General features: G+C 46.4%; 1 protein-coding gene across 1 annotated transcript in view; it reads right to left on the bottom strand.

The window, feature by feature from the left end:
• Nucleotides 1–784: 784 nt before the first annotated feature.
• The window catches only part of TWIST2 (twist family bHLH transcription factor 2), a 45,760-nt gene continuing 25,383 nt past the window's right edge, over nt 785–21,161 (bottom strand). Inside the window, exon 2 of the mRNA XM_075001443.1 lies at nt 785–1,461. The gene's annotated coding sequence lies outside the window, so the exon portion shown is untranslated. The remainder of the gene's footprint in view (nt 1,462–21,161) is intronic.

Below are 21,161 nucleotides of genomic sequence, written 5' to 3'. Positions count from 1 at the left end.
CTAAGTGCCTTCATTTCCACTTCACAGGGGAATCTGTGATGATAAGTACATTTGTGATTGAAGCTGGACCTATGGCAATGAGCACCATAAACTATAAATAAAAATGAACGCAAAATATGAGAGTTGTTATAGTGCATTCAGACAAAGCTGCATTGTTTGTTCAGTATCTCATTATCTGTTACAGGTTGAAACTCTCTAATCCGACACACTCTTGTCCAGCACCATCCTCAATCTGGCAGGATTTTAGTTAGCCGGATGTCCACTTATCATGGCTGTGGCCAAGTTTCCCGTGGTCCCGTGAAGTTTGTTTATAACCACCAGTCCTGGCTCGCAGAGTTTCGTGCTGTTGTTTAGCTCTAATTTACCTTTAAATGTTTTCTAAGAGCCCATTAAACAGTGGAAGGGTCGGTAATATGCTAGACAATCTTGACCTCCCATGGTCCAGCAAATTCTTTTGTTTGGCACCTCTCAGGTCGTGAGGGTGCTATACTAGAGTGGTTCAACCTGTATTATTTTTGCAAGCATCAACAACTACTGTGAGCTTATACCAAAACAGACACTTTGCAACAGCCTTGGTGACACACACCTCCATAAGAAGAGCTAAGTTTTGGAGACGTCCTGCTATCTGTAGAGATTATTACGATACTCATAGGCACAGCATTTTAAATGTAGACAAGCTGCGAGTAACATATGAAGAACGGGGTGTCCTTTTTGCTGAAGTGTTGAACTGTGAAATTACAAAATCAATCAAATACCTCCAGTAGCGCAGGACATCTTTATTTTTAGTAGCAAGAGAAGCAGTATACACGGCGACATTGCAGTCTCTTAGCTTGTTAAAAATATCTTAATAAATAAAACAAATAAGCAACATATACACTGGAATAGAAAATGGGGGGAAAAAAAAGGATCTAGCTATAGCAAATCTTGGAAGAAATGGATGGGTGTGTGGAGAGCAGGCTCTGTAATCCAGACTTTAGTTGAAACAAATCATGCAGGATTAGAGGAGACCATGTTTTTTTTCTGAGCGCCTTGGTCCTGTTTTGATGTTATGGTACAAGAAATCATTTTGAGTTAAAAATCTACATAAAGATTACAGCAAAGGGAAGATACAATCCAACCCCCAAGATTTCTCACAAATGTTTTCTTGAATTAAGATGTTCAGAAAAAAAAAGTAAAAACCAAATACACCCACAAACAGAAATCCGATGATGATAAACATTCAACATTGCTTGCTTTTTTTCCTTTCCTTTTGGGTCAGTCTCCTGGGGAGAGATGCTGCAAAGTTTCAGCCCATTGGCTTTGGTTCTGTGTTTCCGCTCAGTCTAAGTGCTCCACAAACATTCAGAGCTATGGAGGTCTAAGAGGGGTCTTTTGGACCAGTTTACTTGAGGTTGTTAAGGTTTCAGAAGCTACAAACTTGGATACGTCCCAATTCCACTTCAGTCTCAGACACTGGACAGCCTAGAGTAGAAGAGAGGGGGAAAAACAAGTCAGACTGGACATCTTCTTAAGCACATTCTCTGATAAGCCCTTTTCTCTAACAAATCAAGGTAATGGTTCAGAAAAGCTCATGCTTTAAATACATTCTTGTCCAGGATGATACTTAAACCAGAGCTGGCACGCACACAATATTTACTCCCCACCCTGCCAGCAGTCTTTTAGGTCTCCATGCATACTAAAAAACAAGTCCACTGCTTTTTACAGAGGCTTAAAGTTAAGCACATGTTACATGCTATCCTGAACAGGGCTGTTTCCATAAATCAAGATTCAAACCTCCACAAGCACCTATGAAGGCATGGAAAGCCTTCCAGACGAGTTGGACTTCCTGACATTCAAGAAGGGGACTGTCAGCATTATTTAGCATAGGAAGTAAAAAACACAAGAGCTGACATGGTAGAAATAGATCTTGTAATGAACAGCAGAGAGAACATCATTCAGAAGCTCCTTTGTAACACAACAGCCAGAGCTACCCAGTGACATGAAATAGTAATACACCTTCAAACTGCCAAAAGGAAAAATGTTGGCATGTGTTAATCAGTGGAATTCCTTGCCACAGGAGATTTGGAAGGCCAAGAGTTTAGCAGGAATAACAAAGAGGTTAAATGCTTCCATGGTGTATACAGTTGTGTTAATTAGTGTGCATATTATGTCAATATTCAGGATCTAAACCTTGGAATTGGAAACACTAACACACAGCCCTACAAAGTAAGTTAGGGTCTAACTTCCATTGAAATCAATAGAGGTTAGGAGTCTCAGTACCTTGGAGTATTTGTGGCTTACTGCCCAAAGTTAGGAAGACATTTTCTACTTAAATATGTTATCATGGGGGTTTAGCACCTGGCTATGAAGAAGCATCTGGTGCTGGCCACTATTGGAGACCACTGGACAGATGGACCTCAGGAATGGTCCAGTCAGTCAAGTTCTATGTTCTTTCACCCTCACCTTTACACCTTGCTCCAGGTTGCTGCGATAGGAGTTCAAGCCCCGCAGGAATTCATGAGGTACTTTGGGCCCCGGTAGTACCATCCTGCTGCACCTGCAAAGCATATCCAGGCAGGAAGAGGACCTCCTATGAAGACCAGGCCTGCTCCGGAGTCAGCCAGTGTAAATTAATCCACCTATGCTTTTTAGCTCCATGGAGCCAGCCCTGCCTAGGACCGCTGCCCATTGTTACTCTGCTAGACCCTCTTAAGAAAAGGGACTCAGAAGCTCTGAGACAAAGGGTATGTCTTCACTAAGGAGAAGATCCACACTGCTGTGGTTAATCTTCCACAGTTCGATTTAGTGCACCTGGTAGGACATGCTAAATCGAACTTGCAGGGCACACCCATCAGTGTCAGTGCTCCTGGTGTAACACAGCAGCCAGAGCCAGCCATCTGTAAGCTGAGCCCTTGGGTGGTCACCCAGGAGACAGTCACAGGCCACCCATCTGATTAGCAGAGCACCTACAGCCAGCAGGATGTTTCTACTGGTGGCACAGATCCACACATGCCTGGGTACACATAACAAAATTCATTCTGCCCAGGGATTGGGAAAAAGTAGAGGGAACCCTGTCCCAGATCAAACCCTCACATGTGCAGAAGGCTACAAATGTACTCCCAGTATATGAGAATCTAGACGGGCAAAAAGATCGGGGGAGTAGGGCCTTCAAGACATAGACTCAGGGGATGCATGGAGACCTCTTGATGGCTCCATAACCAGACTCCTTTTCATGCCCTGTGTGCTGCAAGATGTTATGTGACTCAGGTTTTTGTTTTCTTCTTGATGGGGGTTTTGGGCCCTGAAACTAGTGTCCTACCTGAGTGATTAGAGAGAGGCTCACTGTAAGGTCGTGCCTGGAAGCGAAGGGTTGCCCTGGCAGTGAGTCACTTGCTTCAGATGCCTTTCGTAAATGCTTCCCATGGTCGTGAGCTAGAATCTGGGTTCTGATGTGCCAGGGATGTTCACAGCATATCACTACTGGTGTCTGGCTCCACGGCCCCTTTAAACCAGGCCTGGGAGGTTCTGGCTGGGAGGGGAATGGCTGCATGAGTGGCTCTCCCTACCGCCGGCTAATTGCTGACTGCTGTATCTGCCCCTTGGTATGCCAGAGGACCTACCTAGCACGCAGCCTGGGCAGTGCAAGGAGCACTCTTGGACCCTGCCTCTGACCCACACTGTGTGCTGAGACTCTGACCTTGGCAATGCAGCTACTTACAAGTTAGATTCACAGAACACTGGGGTATTTCCTCAGCTTCCAATGAAGAGTGGGATGGCTGCTAACAGAAGGAAAGAGGGGATGGCCCATCAATGCCCTGAATAACTGCTGTAGTCTGGATCAGCACCACACTTTGCAGCAGACCTAGTACTAACTAGGGCCATGTGAAAGTTTCACAGCAAAATCTGAAAATAACCATGGCTGACGGTGTCAGTGATAATCTCAAGCACCAAGCCACCCTCTGGAGTTTACAAACCCACAGCAACCATGTGACTGAGCTAACTAGAAATTATCCAAAAGTTCCTCCCACCTGCCGTGTGATCCCAAGCTGTGGTGCAGAACTTGAATCCCCAGCCTCTGGCACAGAAGTCAGATTTCTGCTACCTGAACATCAGTGACTGAACAATGTGCCTCTGTTCAGGTTTATTCCCTGTACATTTAACTCAACCCGAGCCCTTTAGTTCCTTAGAAACCTTTCTCAACCAAAGACCCACCCATGATAGATTGGATAATTCAATTACATGTTTAAAGTGAGCGTTATGTTATATATTGCATTATAAAATTAAGTTAATGGTGTCATTGTTACACAAATGGTGCCTGGCATGTCTGTTTGCTATGTGGACTCATCAAGGAACATTTTAATTTGCAGTACAAAGGTGACATGCCTTCACTTTACCTTGTGCTCATAGTTGGCTATTTGTGTTGTGAAGTTACAGCTGGAGTTTTTCCCCGGTCCCTCCCCAGCCAGGAAAACTTCAAGTGCCAGAAACCTGATGCAGGGGCTGCTAATCACATGTCCTGTGAAGACCTGATGTTCTGCTCAGGTGAGGCCACCTATTTTATGCTGCGTTGCAAAGCAAAATAAAATAAAATAAACCTGCCTTTGACTTCCAGGGAATAGGGGTAGGCCAGGGCCACGCGCTCACTTTCAGTGATTACCTGGTCTCCCTATTCACCCTGTTGCAGTTACATGTTTTAACTACTGGGGGTTGGCAGTAGTCTGGGTGCATGCCTCAGGTGTCCATACGAAAACAAACCCACTAATTTCTGTGCAAGAGTTGGCTGCCCAGCTTCAGCCTGGCCTGCAGCTCTACAGCCTCTCTGTGGCATGATGTATGATGGCAGCGAAAGGGTTAAATCCATGGGTGGAATTGTGTAGTCTGTGTAGTCCCAGGTCCCTGCATAGCTTTCCTGGAGCCTGGGAAAGCAGCCAGCTACTCTCCTTCAAAGCCAACCAGTATCTCTTGCTAGGTGCTAGGCTGGCTGTATACTTTAATCTTGACCATTGCACCGAGTCAGCAAATTGAAGCTCGACGTCCCTGGGAAAATCCACAGTGCCAGGGCTGGGTGGATATATAAGCTCATCACTTCAGTCCAGCTGTAACACTTCAGCCTAGCTCCACGGCGCCAGCCGCCGTATGCCTCACACCATTTAGACTCTGGTGCTACACAGGTTAAATCTTCCCAAGGGGTACCAAGTTCATCTTGCTTAGGCATGACTGGGTCATGCACCAGGACAAGTGGGGGGCTGGGGGAGGCTTTTGTGCCAGCGGGCTGCTTCCTGCACAAGAAGAATGAACAGCAGCATGTTCATTATTTGCCCAGCCACAGCTTCTCAGCCTAACGAGACAAGCTCTGTAACCCATGACTGCCTGGGGGCAGTGCACGTAATTGTTTGGCTTTTCCTGGAAGGCACTGAATCTCCTGTCTGAGGACTCAGCTCACATATCAAAATGATATATAATTATTTCCTCTCTCTAAGGAAAGCTTCCATTTAGCCTTTTTCAAAAAAGTTATTAATTATCTAATTACACCCACATTCTGCCAAAGAGTTCAGCACTTGACTGACTGCCCAGAGCCACTTAGGACAGCTTACATGTTGGGTGTGCATTGACAGAAGTGGCTTGGGTGGGTGGGAGTGTGCCGGCAGATGACAGATGAGGCTTTCCTTTGCACTTGTGTTGCTACAGCCTGGATGGTTGGGGGGATGGGGGGGGAATAACAAAGCAGAGGACAGGGAAAGACACAAGGGGATAGTCCTTTGCTTGGGTCAGAGCAATTGTTAAATGCTGCATTTTTGTTTTAAACAAAAGGTGGTCTGTATCATTAACCTCATTTTACAGATAGGAAAACTAAGACATGGGGAAGGGAAGGTGGCAGGGGAGCCAAAGATCAGGTATATTCAGGATGTAGAGATGAAAGTGATTCTGGCTGATAAATGGGAACAATATAGTGAGCATCTCATCAAACAAGTACCCTTCCCTGGTCACCTGTGAACCTCACGGCAGGGTACAACTATACACAAATCTGATTTAAGATTTTCAGGTACTTGGCTGACCTTTTTCTTCCATTATCCTTCTTTTGGTATTTTTTAATCCTGTCCAGGACTGGGAGGGCCAAGACGCAATGACGCAGCCTTGGCTCTGAGACCCCAGATGGAACTGACCCAGTGAATTCTTCCTATGCATGGGTACCAGCAGGGTGGTGTCAGCAGCTCAGTTCTGCTCTTGTGCACAGCTCCTGGGGTAAGACAGGCTGTAGGTGTGGCACAAATGCCCTCCATTCCAGTTAGTTTGGGTGGCAGAATGTAGCAATAGAGGCCCAGGGGCTGCTCTAAATTACACCAGGGATTTAAGTCCCCAGCAAGCCCAGCATTAGATGGGGATAAATCCACCACTTTCCACCTTATGCTGTGCCTCCTCCTGGCTGCAGTACAGAATCTGGCCTGAGAGGTTTAGGTAAACACTGGGAATGGAAGTGGAGATTACCAGGATCTCAGCTGGCTGTCCAGAATTCCAGCATTCTGCATCTGAGATCTCATAGCACTGGAATCCAACATTAATGAACTGAGCCCTCTGACACATCTCTCAGGTAGGTGAGCATTATCCCTGTCTCCTATCTAGAGAAACTGAGGAACGCAGGATATGGTATGTGTGTGTGGGGTGGGGGATAGTCCATGTCACAAGGTATTCTGAAGGTGTGTTTTTGAGGGGGCACTGTGCTTCACTCTCTGGCCCTTCACACAGTGGGAATGGCGTACTGAGCCCTTCCCTCGATGATGGAGAAGAGAGTGCACAGGTCACCAAGCCTTCCCTTCAGGAGGTGTTTGGAGTGCATTGGGAGAAAGTGAGGAGGTAGAGGAACAGGGGTTAGGACCAAGGTGTGAGAGAGCACTAGACCCAGGATACAGGGGGTTAATTTTGGACCTGGGCACTGGCCTTCTGTGTCACCTGGGGAATGTCATTTCCCCACGATGTGCCTCAGTTTCCTCATCTGTAAAATGGGGATCATGAAAATGACCTTCCTTGCAAAAACTCTGAGAGAGCTATGGAGGAAAAGAGCTTATTAAGAGCTAGTGGTTCTTACCAGGTAGCACAACTATACAGTATCGCAAAAAGCAGATCCCTGAAGCCTAGCATTATTTGAATCTTAGTACCAGGCACCACCTCTGCCATGAGCCTGGTATTGACTTTTTAATTTACAAGGTCTTTCCCTTGACAATGTGTTCCAATGGGAAGAGGTGCAGGGAAGGGTTACCAGGATGAGCCCAGAAATGGAGAAACTGCTGTAAGGGAGGAGGCTCAAAGAGCTCTGCTTTAGCCTAACCCAAGCTTGTGCTGAGAGGAGATAGGATTCCTCTCCGTAAATACATCAAGGGGATAAACACCTGGAGGGAGAGGAGTTAGTTAAGGTCCAGTGTGGGCCCAAGAACAAATGGATAGAAACTGGCCATCCACAAGTTTAGGTTTGAAATTAGGGTCTGGTTGATTGCCACATGTGGGGTGGGGAAGGATCAGTTTGGCAGAAATGCTGCGGATTTTTGCCGTCCTTTTCATTCCTTGCTGGGTTTGAACTCAAATAATCAGTATAGCTTTACACCATGATTTGAGGTCTACAATATCTCTGCCCAAGGTTGGAGGCCGATTTGCAATAGTGACAGATGAGGTTCTGAGGCCTGCAACACATAGGAGGTTGGACTGAGATGGCCAGGATGGTCCCCTCTGAGTTCACAAGACTGCTGTAGCTCCGTGAATCCTCAGTCATGAGCCCCAGTGGAAAGGTACATTAAAAGGAGGGAATTCAGCCCTCTGAGTAAAATTACAAAGTTGCTACTGAGGGACCTGTGGTTACTGTCACCTTGAACCTGCTTTTTAAATTGAAACAATACCTGCACCCCCCATGGAGTCTGATTTGCCTTTTTACTAACATTTCAAGAGGAAACTGTTAAAAAATATGACCTCCCCCAGCCCCTTGTTTTTTGTGGGGATGGAAATATTTTCCACAAGGAGCACCTGGTCAGCATTAGGTAGCTATTAATGCTTGCCTTGAAACTTTCCTGGGGGTCTAATTTCAAAGGAATAGAGCAAAACCAGAGTGTCTTTCAGAATAGAGTGCATTTTCCCAGGCCTCCAGTATTGTTTAACTCATCTGAAACATAAAAGTGACACAATTGTCCTACCCACAGGTATCTGTATCTTCTCTTCTGAGATCCTAGATTGAAATGTCATTTTATCCAAAGGGCTGGTGATGCTTCCAGAAACAATGATCAAGAAAGCAGGTAAGACTGGCGAAAATAGACCCATACTTTAGCTGCAGTTGCTGTCTCCTTATTCAGAGGAACCTGCCATATTTTGGTACAGTACTGTGTGATAATCTCTGGTTACAAACTCTAGGAATAACTAAATGTCAGATAATGAATCAATCCACTACAGCTTCCAAACAAAGTGCACCACAACTGACCAAAAGCACTTGTCCAAGAGACATTACAGGATGTAAATATATATCTAAGATATTTTCAGTAAGGCCATCAGCAATAGCACCAACTGGGGACTTCCGAGAATAATATAGTGCCCAACTCACTGGAGGAAGCGGCAATGATAAATCTTCATGATAGAGGCTGTTCATGGTACCAAATGACTGGAAGACGGCCAATATAACACCAATATTTAAAAAAGGCTCTAGAGGAGACCCTGGCAATTATAGACCGATAAGTTTAACATCAGTACCAGGCAAATTAGTAGAAACACTAGTAAAGAATAAAATTGCAAGGCACGTAGAAGAGCACGAATTGTTGGGCAAAAGTCAGCATGGTTTCTGCACAGGGAAGTCGTGTCTAACTAATCTATTAGAATTCTTTGAAGGGGTTAATAAACATGCGGACAAGGGGCACCCAGTGGACATAATATACCTAGATTTCCAGAAAGCCTTTGACACGGTCCCACACCAAAGGCTTTTATGTAAATTAGGTGGTCATGGGATAGGAGGAAAGATCCTTTCATGGATCGGGAATTGGTTAAAAGACAGAAAACAAAGGGTGGGAATAAATGGTAAATTTTCACAATGGAGGAGGGTAACTAGTGGTGTTCCCCAGGGGTCAGTCCTGGGACCGATCCTGTTCAACTTGTTCATCAATGATCTAGAAAATGAGGTAAGCAGTGAGGTGGCAAAGTTTGCAGATGACACCAAGTTGTTCAGGACAGTCAAAAGCAAAAGGGATTGTGAAGAACTACAAAAAGATCTCAGCAAACTGAGTGATTGGGCAGCAAAATGGCAAATGAAATTTAATGTGGGTAAGTGTAAGGTAATGCATGTTGGAAAAAATAACCCAAATTACACGTACTACATGATGGGGTCAAATTTAGCTACGACAGATCAGGAAAGGGATCTTGGAGTTATAGTGGATAGTTCTCTGAAGACATCCACGCAGTGTGCAGCGGCAGTTAGTAAGGCAAATAGGATGTTAGGAATTATTAAAAAAGGGATCGATAATAAGACAAAAGATATCATACTTCCCCTATATAAAACTATGGTACGCCCACATCTTGAGTACTGCGTGCAGATGTGGTCTCCTCACCTCAAAAAAAATATATTGGCATTAGAAAAGGTTCAGAAAAGGGCGACTAAGATGATTAGGGGCTTGGAACGGGTCCCATATGGGGAGAGGCTAGAGAGACTGGGACTTTTCAGTTTGGAAAAGAGGCGATTGAGGGGCGATATGATAGAGGTATATAAAATCATGAATGGTGTGGAGAAAGTAAATATAGAAAAATTATTTACCTTTTCCCATAATACAAGAACTAGGGGACACCAAATGAAATTGATGGGTAGTAGGTTCAAAACTAATAAAAGGAAATTTTTCTTCACACAGCGCACAGTCAACCTGTGGAACTCCTTGCCCGAGGAGGCTGTGAAGGCCAGGACTCTATTAGGGTTTAAAAAAGAGCTTGATAAATTTTTGCAGGTTAGGTCTATAAATGGCTATTAGCCAGGGATAAAGTATGGTGCCCTAGCCTTCAGAACAAGGGCAGGAGATGGATGGCAGGAGATAAATCACTTGATCATTGTCTTCTGTTCTCCTTCTCTGGGGCACCTGGCATTGGCCACCGTCGGCAGATGGGATGCTGGGCTGGATGGACCTTTGGTCTGACCCAGTATGGCCATTCTTATGTTCTTTTCTATTGTATGGTGGTGTTAGATGGCGGATGCTGAATTCTTCTGAGGATCTGGTCATGAATATCAAAATGGGAACCACTTGTTGCTGAGCTATTTTGAAAACGTGGTGTGTAGAGACCAAGCTGAGGGATGGGGAGGCCGACAGGAGTAGAAGAAAGACAGGTTGAGGGAAACTGGTAGAAGTCAGGCTTAGGGGAAACAGGAACAGAAGAACTTGTGGCTACTAGAGCACACTGCTCTCAAGACCTGGAATGGAAACAAGATTTTTGTGTCTTACCATTCTTCCACTGTCAATAAAGAGATCTGAAACCCTCTGGCAAAGTTTGTCTCTCGTGTCCCTATAGCCTCTGATCCATGTAACAATAATAATTATACCTAGCTCTTACATAATGCTTTTCATTCATAGACCTCAAACTGCTTGACAAAGGAGGTTAGTTTCATTATGCAGAGGATGACAACCTACTACTGCTGTTAGTTACTTAATTGGCTCAAGATTCAGAGGCCTGCACTGGGATTTCCAGTCCAACGTTTCTGATGACCCATGTGGGTGTTCAAATGATTCCATGTCAGGGAATTTCTGTATTTTCAGATTGCTTTTCTAAATTACCAAGGAAATTGTAAACAAAAATCCATGGAAAGAATGTGTGAGGTTGCACAACTAAATGTTCAGAAGGCTAGGACATGCCAGAAGTTTTGCTTGTGAAACCTTAATGAGCTCCACTTTGTGAGAATGTGTCACAGGATCACATGCTGTATATTTTTTCTCCACTGGACCCCTGCCTCCTTCAGTGCACAGGGTGGTCTGCTCACAGGATGAATTTAGTTGGGGTTGGTCCTACTTTGAGCAGAGGGGTAGACTAGGTAACCCCAATCTTCTGTGATGATTCTAAGAACTGGGGTTTTGTAATGCAGGAGTCTATCAGATCCCAGTCTCGTGTGTTGCTGTAGTTAGCAGGTGTGCAGTGAATGAGGAAGAGAATTACAGGAAAAGGGAAAATTGGCTTGTGGTTAAAGCAGTTGAAAGCTGCCCTGGAGAATGGGATTCTATCCCTGCCTCTGCCACTGAGTTGCTGGGTAAGCTGCTTAAGCCAAACTTTGAACAGCTAGCCACTAACTGTGTTTCTCATTTTCCGAGTCTCCGACTTCAGACCCTGGGGGCTTATTTGCAGATGTGCTGAGCGCTCCTGGCTACCAGGGAAGAGCATGGGAGCTGTGAGTTGAACATAGTGCTTTGTAATACTTAGTGTTCTGGAAAAGAAGAGGTCCTTAGAGTCTGAAAGGGGCACCCAGAGTAAGTGGACACTTTGGCCTCCCTGTTTGTTTGCAGTGCAATTAAAACTTGTGGCTGGCCTGTGTCAACTGCCTCCAGCTCCTAGGTGTGGGCTTGCAGGGCTGTTTCTTTGCATTGTGAACTTCTGGGTTTGGGCTGGGCTAGGACCCTGGGCAGTGAGAGAGTCCCAGACATAGGAAATGACTCTGTGGGTGCTCTGGGGCTGGCACAACCTAGAAAAAATGAGTGCTGAGCAGCCACCAGACACCCAACCATGCCAATCAGCTGGTGGGGGTAAACAGCAGGCCTGGGCTGGGAAGAAGTGAATGGAGGGAAGGGCCTTGGGGCCAAGGAAGGAGTCTCTGGGCCTATATTTTGATTATGATAGAGTTTTTGGGAGCTATGGTGTTTAGTGGTAAGAGGGGGAAATGTGGTCATAGTGTACTTCAGTTACTAGGGTAAGCTGCATTTGAATGAGCTCTCCCCTGGCATCTAGAGCTGAGCATAGGGTGACCATCTGTCCCCTCTTGGGTGGGATGGTCCCACATTTGGGACGCCAAAAAGGCATCCCGACTTTTTTTTTTAAATGAGACTAATTGTCCTGTATTTGCCCCCACCCCCACGCCAGCCTCAGGGAAGCAGTGGGAGTATGGGCAGCTGCCGCTTCCCCGGGGCTTCTGGGGATCACCAGTGGCTGCCGCTTTCTCGGGGTTCCCAGGGATTGCCAGTGGCTGCCACTTTCCCAGGCTCCTGGGGATTGCCAGGGGCTGCCAACTCCTTCCTGGCTCCCTGGGGCTTGGAGGAGCTGCCCCTCCCCCCAATATCTCCCTGTCCCATATTTGGTCCCCAGTGGGTCCCATTGTTCTCAGTGCCATACAACCAAGATTTCCCAGTACTCTACGCCATGCAGTGTCCTTGGTGTGGTGTTTGTTGGGAGCTCTTCCACTATCCCAGAGGAAAAAGTAGTACTGTGAGGCTCATTTCTTCACCCAGAAAAAGCAACCAGGAGCTACCCAATACTTCATCACTGTGATGAACCGCTGGATGGGTTACGCTGCTGCCCTCTTTTGTATTAGACACGCTCCAGAGCAGTGGGTCCTGGAGGCAACATCTTCATGAAATGAATGAAGATGCTCAGTTGTGTTCCCTCCTCTCTGCAGACTCAGGCAGCCAGCCCTTGCTGCAGCTACACTGCAGTTACATTGTCTGAGTTTAATGCCGCGATCTAGACACTTAGGTCCAGATTCTCAAAGGCGTTTAGGTGCGCAAGTGTGAACCGAGAAGCATTATTTACACTTTTCCACCATACTCTAATGAAATTAATAGGCAGCAGGTTTAATACAAAAAAGAGGAAATACTTTTTTTCACCACAACACATAGTTAACCTGTGGAACTCCTTGCTGTGGGATATCATGAAGGTCAAATATAGCTGGGTTAAAAAGAAAAGAAACCCTAAATACATTAATGGAGGATATGTTCATCAGTGGCTGTTAGTCAAGGTGGTCAGGGATGCAACCCCATGTCCCTAAGCCTCTGACTGCCACAAGCAATGAGGGAAAAACAGGGTGGCTCTCTCCTAAATTGCCATGCTCTGTACAGACCTCACTGCAGCTCTGCCCCGGCCACTGATGGGGACAGGGTAATGGGCCAGTTAGACTCTGAGCCATAGGCACAGGTCTATAGAGTCTCTCCTGTAATTGATTCCTGCTCTTAAGCCTTGCTGTGTCCCCCAGAGCACCATGTGGGGGTATGAGAAGGGCCAGTGGCTCTCCCTACCCTGCAGTAAGGTGGAGAAGAGCATGACGGCCAGAGGAAAGGGACAGTTCATGGCACAAGAGAGCTCCTGGTCCAGGAGCCATTGGGAATAGAAGAGCTGAATCCCACAGGGTTAATCCCAGCCCATGACAGAACTAGCATCTCCGTCCTAAGGACCAGACTGAGCTGATGCCTGGATGGGAGGTGGTCTCATCATCACACAGCACCCCAGCTGCTGCTCTGTGCTGCACTGGCCCAGACCCGGAGCTAGCATACTGCTCACCTCATGGCCAGTCTGTAGAGACTGCTCCCTCCAGCTGCCTGAATGGGTATGGAACGCACAGCCGTGCTCTCCTCCCACACCTGGTCACCCTCGTTGCCCAGGGCTCAGTCAGAGTGGAGATCTAAAGGCAAGATCCTCCCTTCAGATTTATATGGAGATAACTCCTCTTTTGATAACTGGTCTCTGTGAATGTGTGCCTTACGTGTCCCCGAGCCACAGAAGGCATAGGCATGTTCCCGTCATCACCTGTTGACTGGGACTCTTCTGCTCAAACTGGAGTGACTCCTGCTTGATCTCTGGAGGTCTCCAGTTCCTTCCCTGCTGGTGGCTACAACATGTGTGTGCGCGTGCCGGGGGGGGGGGGGGGGCGGGGGAGTGATTCAAGTGACTGGGTGCCCTAGGATGAGCTTTCTGTGGCCAGACAACGTGTTTAACCCAGACGCTATTCATCTTTCAAAGCTCACAGCTGTTTGGCTGTAGCTGATTGTGCTTTTACCTCTGGAAATCCCTGCTTCAGTCTTTGGTACGGTGACCCCGATGGCAGCCAGCCAGCCCGGCTGCTGTGGTGATGGTTGCGTTAGTTGGGCATGTTATCCTGAGCTGTAAAAACAGCAACTGTAGGGTTGTGTAACAGTTTCCATCCTAAGTCTCTGCTTTCATCTGCTTATCATAGCTTTGTGAGACATGCTATCTTAGGGCTGAAATTTTCCGTGCCTCAAGGTGATTTGTTTTTGTTTTGAAAGTCTGAGCAGAAATGGTCCAGCTGTTTTTGAGCACCAGGAGAGTGGAAAGCACACTTCATCTTCAAACATTGCTGTCAACCAGGTCTTGAACATCACTAGTGCTGCCAGGGCTGGGAACAGAGAGCTGCAACTGGGTACAGAAATGGCTCCTACCGAGGCACAGGGTCTGACCTAGTGCAGGAGGATGCTGATTGTGTTTTGACCTATTTATCAACCATCCACAGTCATCCAGTGAGCAGGCCCAGTAGCTTTTTGCCATGAAGACTGTGAAGGGTGCAACAGAGGAAGGCAGCATGTGGCACTATTTTGAGCGGGTGCTGCCGCAGTCAGTCAAACGCTGCTGCTGTGAATTAAGAGCCAGCTGAGGCTTGAGGAATGGGCTCCTAGAGGCCCTGTCAGGTGTGCCAGGGCTGGGAAAGGGTTTCTGTGGGCAACTGCTAAAATGAACAAGAGTGGAACCTGCTCCTATGCCCTTTAGGGCATACAGGCTAAGGCTGCCTGGGGACATACTATAGGTGTGCACTCATCTCTCTACCATGGGATTAGCTAAAGTGTGTGTCCAGAAGGACAGCAGTGGAAGTTTGGATGAGAGAGCCCTGTTCTAAGGAAGTCACAGGGCCAATCAGAGGGCATGCGGGTGGGGGGGTGATAGGGGAGAGGGCAGCCATTTGGCCTTGGCCTCAAGCTCAAAGGGGGCCTCAAATTTAGACCCTTGTTAAATTTTATGACTGTGGATAAGTTTCGCAACTTGTTTTTATGCACATCCCTATTGGACCAAAAATGTGACACACTTTCCCAGCTCTCTCTCTCTTTTTTTTTTTTTTTTTGGTGCCTATTTTGTTTTCATGTGTTATCATTTATTTTTTTTTACTATGGCTAGGGGCCTCAAAAGCTGGAAGCAGCTGGGGCCTCCCTGGACCTCTGAGAGGGCTGGGAGAAGTGTATGTCTGCTTGTGCAACTGGGAGCCAAACTCCCAGCCTGGGCACAGCTGGGAGAGCTCAAGAGAGCCTGCTGAACCAGCAGTGTGGATACTGCAGCTTGAGCTCCTAAGCCGAGGGCGTCAGGGGGGGCCTGTGCACCCAAGCTTCATCCTGATCTACAGCGAACATGGCTATTGCTTGCATGTTAGCATGAGCCTGTCTCCTGCATTCCCTGAGCCTGTCCTGACCCACCTCAGCTGCAGAGTTCCTCACTTTCCTAGGAGAAGAGGATCTCCTCGGCAGAGCGACTTAAGGCAGTCAAGCACCTATGTAACGTTCAGCATGTGCATATCCCCACTGATGTGCTTAAAATTAGGCCAATGCTTAGGTGCTTTGCTGAATCACGGCTTAAATCTGCTGCAGACGCTCCCTCCTTTTGCCCTTCCAAAGGGCATGCCTGTGGTGTTCTGGGGTGTTCAAGCAAACAGATCTGGTCTGTAATCTCATGCTACTTGCTGGGTTTTTTTTTTTGTATGCTGAGTTTCCTTGCAGGATGGCGAAAGTGTTCAGCATTTATTTAAACAGTCATGCGGGGATTCTGTTCCGGTCAGCCTTGCAGAGCAGAGTTTCTCAAGTCTCGTGAAAGATTCAAGGTCAGCGGTGTATAACACATCCACACATGCAGACAACAGACATACCAGCTATACAAATAACACATGCGTCTCAGGTTTAGAACCATTTGTCCTTCTGCTCCCAAACCACAGATCTTGAAAGAAAACTCCCTTATCTTGCAGCAGCAGCAGATCTCTAACTCCACTGTGGGCCAGTTCACAGAGCACAATATCATACCCACAGGAGGTGCTTTGTTATACTATGTGGAAACAGATGAGGAACAATTTTAGGGTAGCTACATGTATGAAACACCTGGAGCATTTCAGCAAGGGGATGTCTCCTGCTTGTTGGCAGTGCTCTGAGTTACATGCAGCGTGAGCCATAATGAGAGAATGAGGAAGAGCAAAACATGGATGTCTCACTTGTATCCTTGCATGTCTATATTTTGCAGGGAAACAGATAATTTTGTGTGTAGGCAACCTGAATGCTGTTATTTGTATTACATTTCTACCAAGTGGTCCCAAGACCTCATCACTCTGGAGACTATGGAGGCTTCGTGAGAAGACACTCCCTTGCCCTAAAAAGCATAGCGTGCACAGGCATAGCGGAAGGGGAAACTGAGGCAAAAAGCGATCATGCAGGGAAGCCAGGAATAGAATTTTAGGTTTTCTGATTTGTAAGTAGCTCACCTAGCCAAAAAGAGGTAATTACAGTATCCACCCCCTATATAATGCGCTCATCAGTAGAACCCAAAGCACTTTAGGGAGTCAATATTATTATCCCCATTTTACAGAGACCCAAGAAGGTAAAGTGAGTAGACCATGATCAACTAGCAAACTAGTGGCAGAGGTGAGCATAGACCTCAGGTCTGGTAAATGGTGTCCTCCTGTGCTTTCCACTTGGTCACACTGCCCCCCTGTACATAGCGTGTGTGTACGCGCGCGCACACACGCACAATTACCCAGTTTTCATGCCCTTTGTCTTGTTTGTCCATGTGCACATTATACTTATTTCAAAGCATGACCCCATCAGGATAGAAAGTGACTCAATGACAGGTCCAAAACCAAAGCCACTTTCTCTGTACGTGTGTAAAGGCCCAGGGTTTGCCTACAGGGCTTCAGGCATGGGGAAGCAAGTGGAAAAAGGAATTCAGGTAGTCATAAAAATGAGAGAGAAAAAGAGACCCCATCAGATCCAATACTGTGAGTGAGGACAGACACAAAACAGATACCCCTGGCTCATGGTTTTTTTGCCTTACTGGTACAACCTCTTATCAACCATCCAGTACTGAAGTCTTGCAGATGAAAAAAGGAAGCCACAATTATGTGCCTCTTACAGCTGGGAAACTGTGAACCAGCATTTCCTTTCTAGCCACTCCTTCCTGAAGTGTGACACGCCTCCTCCCTTGCACCATCAACAAGCTCCCACCTTCTGCCTTGGACTCCTCCAAACATTCTTTGCAGACAATAAATCGATCATCTTAATTTACCTCAGGCATTTCAGATTTGGGAGGATTTATTTGTCCCCATTTAGGGCCAATGGCACATCTCCATGTGTGTAATGAGGCTATCTCATAGGCTGCACTCCCATTAATGGCATCGGGTAACGTATGACTCAGATGTAATTTACCAGGAGGGAGAGAACAGTGTACTCCCAGGTCACTGGAGGCAAGTCCTGGGGTTCTTACCCCATTCCTCCTACACCCAAATATCTGCTTCCACTCGTGTTCACTTTCAAAAAAGCTGATTTCTGTGAAGTCCTTTTATCTTCTTTTCGTCTTTAATTTGTTATATCTGATTTGCCTTTGCTACCGCTCCTGCCTTGTGAAGAAAGCACAGAGGTTCCTTCACAGGGCTGAAGCCATGCAAATGGGATCTTTGTGGCTATAGGAATCAGGGCTTGTGAAGCCTTCCACTTAGGAAGGTGCAATCAGTTTCACACATGCAAAATCGGAAGTGACTCCCAAGGAAGGAACACTGCAGAAAGGGATCTAAGGGTCATACTGAACCAGAAGCTAAATATAAGTCAAAAGAGTGACACTGCACAAAAAAAAAAAAAGGTGGTTCCTGGGATTCATTACTAGGAGTGTTGTGAGCAAGACAGGAAATAATTTGTCTGCTGTATTCTGGATTGATTAGGCCTCAGTTGGAGTTTTGTGTCCAGTTCTGGGCACCACATTTCAAGAAAGATGTGGAGAAATTGGAGATGGTACAGAGATTAGACTTGTTTAGTTTGGAAAGGAGACGCCTGAGAGGGGACTTGATAGCAGCTTTCAAGTACCTAAAAGGGTGTTACAAGGAGAAGGGGAAAAAATTATTCTCCTTTAACCTGTAATGATAGGACAGGAAGCAATGGGCTGAAACTGCAGCAAGGGAGGTTTTGGTGGGACATTAGGAAAAACTTCCTAACTGTCAGCATGACTAAGTACTGGAGTAAGTTGCCTGGGGAGATTGTAGATTTTCTCTCACTGGAGATATTTCAGAGCAGGTTGGATAGACAGCTGTGGAGGATGAATCTAGGTGGTGTTTGGTCCTGCCATGAGGGCAGGGCACTGGACTTGATGATCTCTTGAGGTCCCTTCCAGTTTTAGTATTTTATGATTCTGAGTGTTAGATATACACACAGATGGCATGCTAGTGGATGCAACGGAGAAATGAGAGAGCACTACTGATCTTCACCAAGGTTGCAGTGAGGGTCTGATGGAGGTCTTCGCTTACTGAAAACATACCCTTGGGAGAGGGCACTTGCGTGGCTCATGAAAAAATACAGAAAAGCCATTTATTTAGCCTTTAGCTTGTGCTGTTCTGAACCAAATATTAACAATCCTCAGGGCAAAAGCCACTGGATTTCTCTTCCCCCAATCTCTTGACACACACTACTTCAGATTAAACCATCTGAATGCTGTCCTACACTAGCTCTTAATCTATTTTCCAACCATTCCCAGAGACGGGCCCTTGATATGTTTACTCCAAGGCAGTGCCTGGTCCCATGGATACAGGTGCTAGAAAGACTTCTGCTTTAAACTGAAAAAGAAAGGAACAGAGGTTTCTTCAGCCTCTTCCCTTCTCTGCTCACATGGGACAGGTGGGTTTGTAGAGGGTGAGGAGATGATGTTATGGTGAAAGCCACTTATTAAAATATTGGCAGCACATCCCTGAAAGTACAGGTAGAAATTGCCAAAAGGCAGAAATTGGCAGTGAGAAGCTGAAGCAGGAAAAAGCAGAGCTGTTCTGAACTCGAGAGGGCTGTTTGAATTTGATCATCAGCTTTACCCACCCACTTTGTTCTTGAGTAGATTCCTAAGACTCGAAACTCAGAGAACAACACCCAAGTCTTCTGGCGACGGAAACTGCTTATGAGGCTACAGGCCAGGGACAGCAAGAATGCAGCAACTCCCCAGTGCACACAAGGTCAGACTAAGAGCAGTGCAGAATTGACAAAGGGACGGCCATCCCTGCTTAATGTCACTTACGGCAAATCAGACACTATACACAACTGCAAGTCCTCCGAGCAACTGAGTCAGTCTTTCTTTCCATTTGGTTTTTTTACATCTGTGTTTCTTTAAAACCAAATAAACAAACCCACCTAACAGCAATGTGGCCATGGTTTTATGATGCTTTACGTGGAAGGGTGAATGAAGGGTTTGTAATTGCCATGGGTGAGGAAGGTGGTCAATATGATTGTAATTTTGAGTAGCTACAGGAAAGCATGTAAGATTGATAGTGAAAGATGGCTGGGTAGGAGAGAGAATGGAACACACACACATGCACACACAGTCTTACTTGTGCATAGTTAAGGAATGACACTGACATGAACAAGATGTGTGCCAAACATGAGCTCAGCCATTTTGCTTATATGTTGCATCCATTTCACCTCCCCTCCATCCTTTCCTTTTTCTGCTTTTCTTTATTTTCCCATGAATTCTGTTCAATGAAGTATCACGGCAGTTGACCAAAAGCAATCTGGGACAGGCATCTCCTGATTTCTGCCTGAACTGTATGCAGTGCATTTTGAGGACTTAGAAACATAATAAATAATGGCAATTCATGAGGATAATGGCACAGTTCTGCCATAAGGGTGGGTTGTGGAAACAAATGCATCAAAGATGACAGGTTGCTCAGATCCTACAGTTATGGGAGTTTTGTCTTCTCGTGTGTGCAGTTGACATCTCAGCCCCTAAGGCATGCCCTAAACTGGCCTTTATCTTGTTGAGACCCAGACAGAAAAACTCAAGATGGTCATAAAACCTCAGCTGTGAGCCTAGGGAGAGGCATTAATAAGGTGTGCGAATATTTCAGCCACCAAATGAGATTTAGCCAGAAAAGCTTCACAGCTGCTAGGAAATAATTTGGTACCTCTGAACCAGTTCAAAACCAACTCTCATTTTCTCCCAACAGTCAAGAAGTTCCTGCTTTTCAGGGTTTCAGATCATACCAGAAGCTGAAGTACTGAAATATGGTAATTAAAGTTGCTGTCAAACATCTTCTGCCAGACCAGAAATAGAAAGTGTCTGAAAGCTGGGAAGAGCCCTATTTTGCCCTAAGGTGCTCTGGATCGAACTTAAAACGTGGACTAACTTGGCTGAAGTCCACAAAGGTAGTGAGCCCGTACTGAACTAGCAGGTTTGATTAGGGGTATTTTGAGAGAGAAGCAGGTGAAACTTGGCTTCAACAAAGCTTTGGTAGGAGTCTGAACGTGTTTGTGGCCTTATGTTGTCTCCAATTTTTGACACAATCTCCATGTCCGCTCCTTCTCTCTCTCTCCTTGTGTGCATCTCCTGCTGCACATTCCTGCTGGTTTTTTGGTGGCCTCTCAATTCCAGTTGTGTTTGTAGGGCTAAGTTGGTATGATTTCTGGGCTTGATCTCTGTTGCTTTAGATGCTCTTGGAAGCCCAGTTTCCTTCTCCAGGGCCTGCTTTGAGGCTGTTCAGAATGCTCAATTTGCTGGCACAGACACAGGACAAACTTTTTTTTTAATAGAAGTCCATCTGGCAGGGACAGGGAAGGCTGCATAACTGGATTTCCTTAGAAATGTGTCTATAGTCTCAGTGTGATACCCCTCCAGGAACTCCCGTGGGGGAGCCCACCCTGTCTTAGAGGCTTTCCCCTGCAGACACTCCAATATTCCAGACATGGATACTGGAACTGGGGGTGATGGGGGTGCTGCCGATCCCACCAAGTCCCAGCTTCACAGTATATGTGGGATTTATAGTTTGGTTCAATGGCTCTTAGCAGCTCCACTTACAAAGGGGAGGTGCAGAGGGGTGGGGGCAAAGTGTGTGCTGGGGGAGTTGTACAGGGCTGGGGTGGGACAGGCGGCAAGGTATGTTCTGGGAAGCTGCAGGAGGTGGGGGCCTTTCATCACCCCGGCTTCCAGCTGAGCAGGACTGGCAGTGCCTTTGCTTGGAGACTGTGAGAGATCCCTCT

Source organism: Carettochelys insculpta, chromosome 8 (assembly GCF_033958435.1).
Source record: "Carettochelys insculpta isolate YL-2023 chromosome 8, ASM3395843v1, whole genome shotgun sequence".
Classification (NCBI taxonomy): Eukaryota; Metazoa; Chordata; order Testudines; family Carettochelyidae; genus Carettochelys; species Carettochelys insculpta.
The sequence above is the reverse complement of the archived record's forward strand: the minus strand, read 5'-3'. Positions and strand labels throughout refer to the sequence as shown.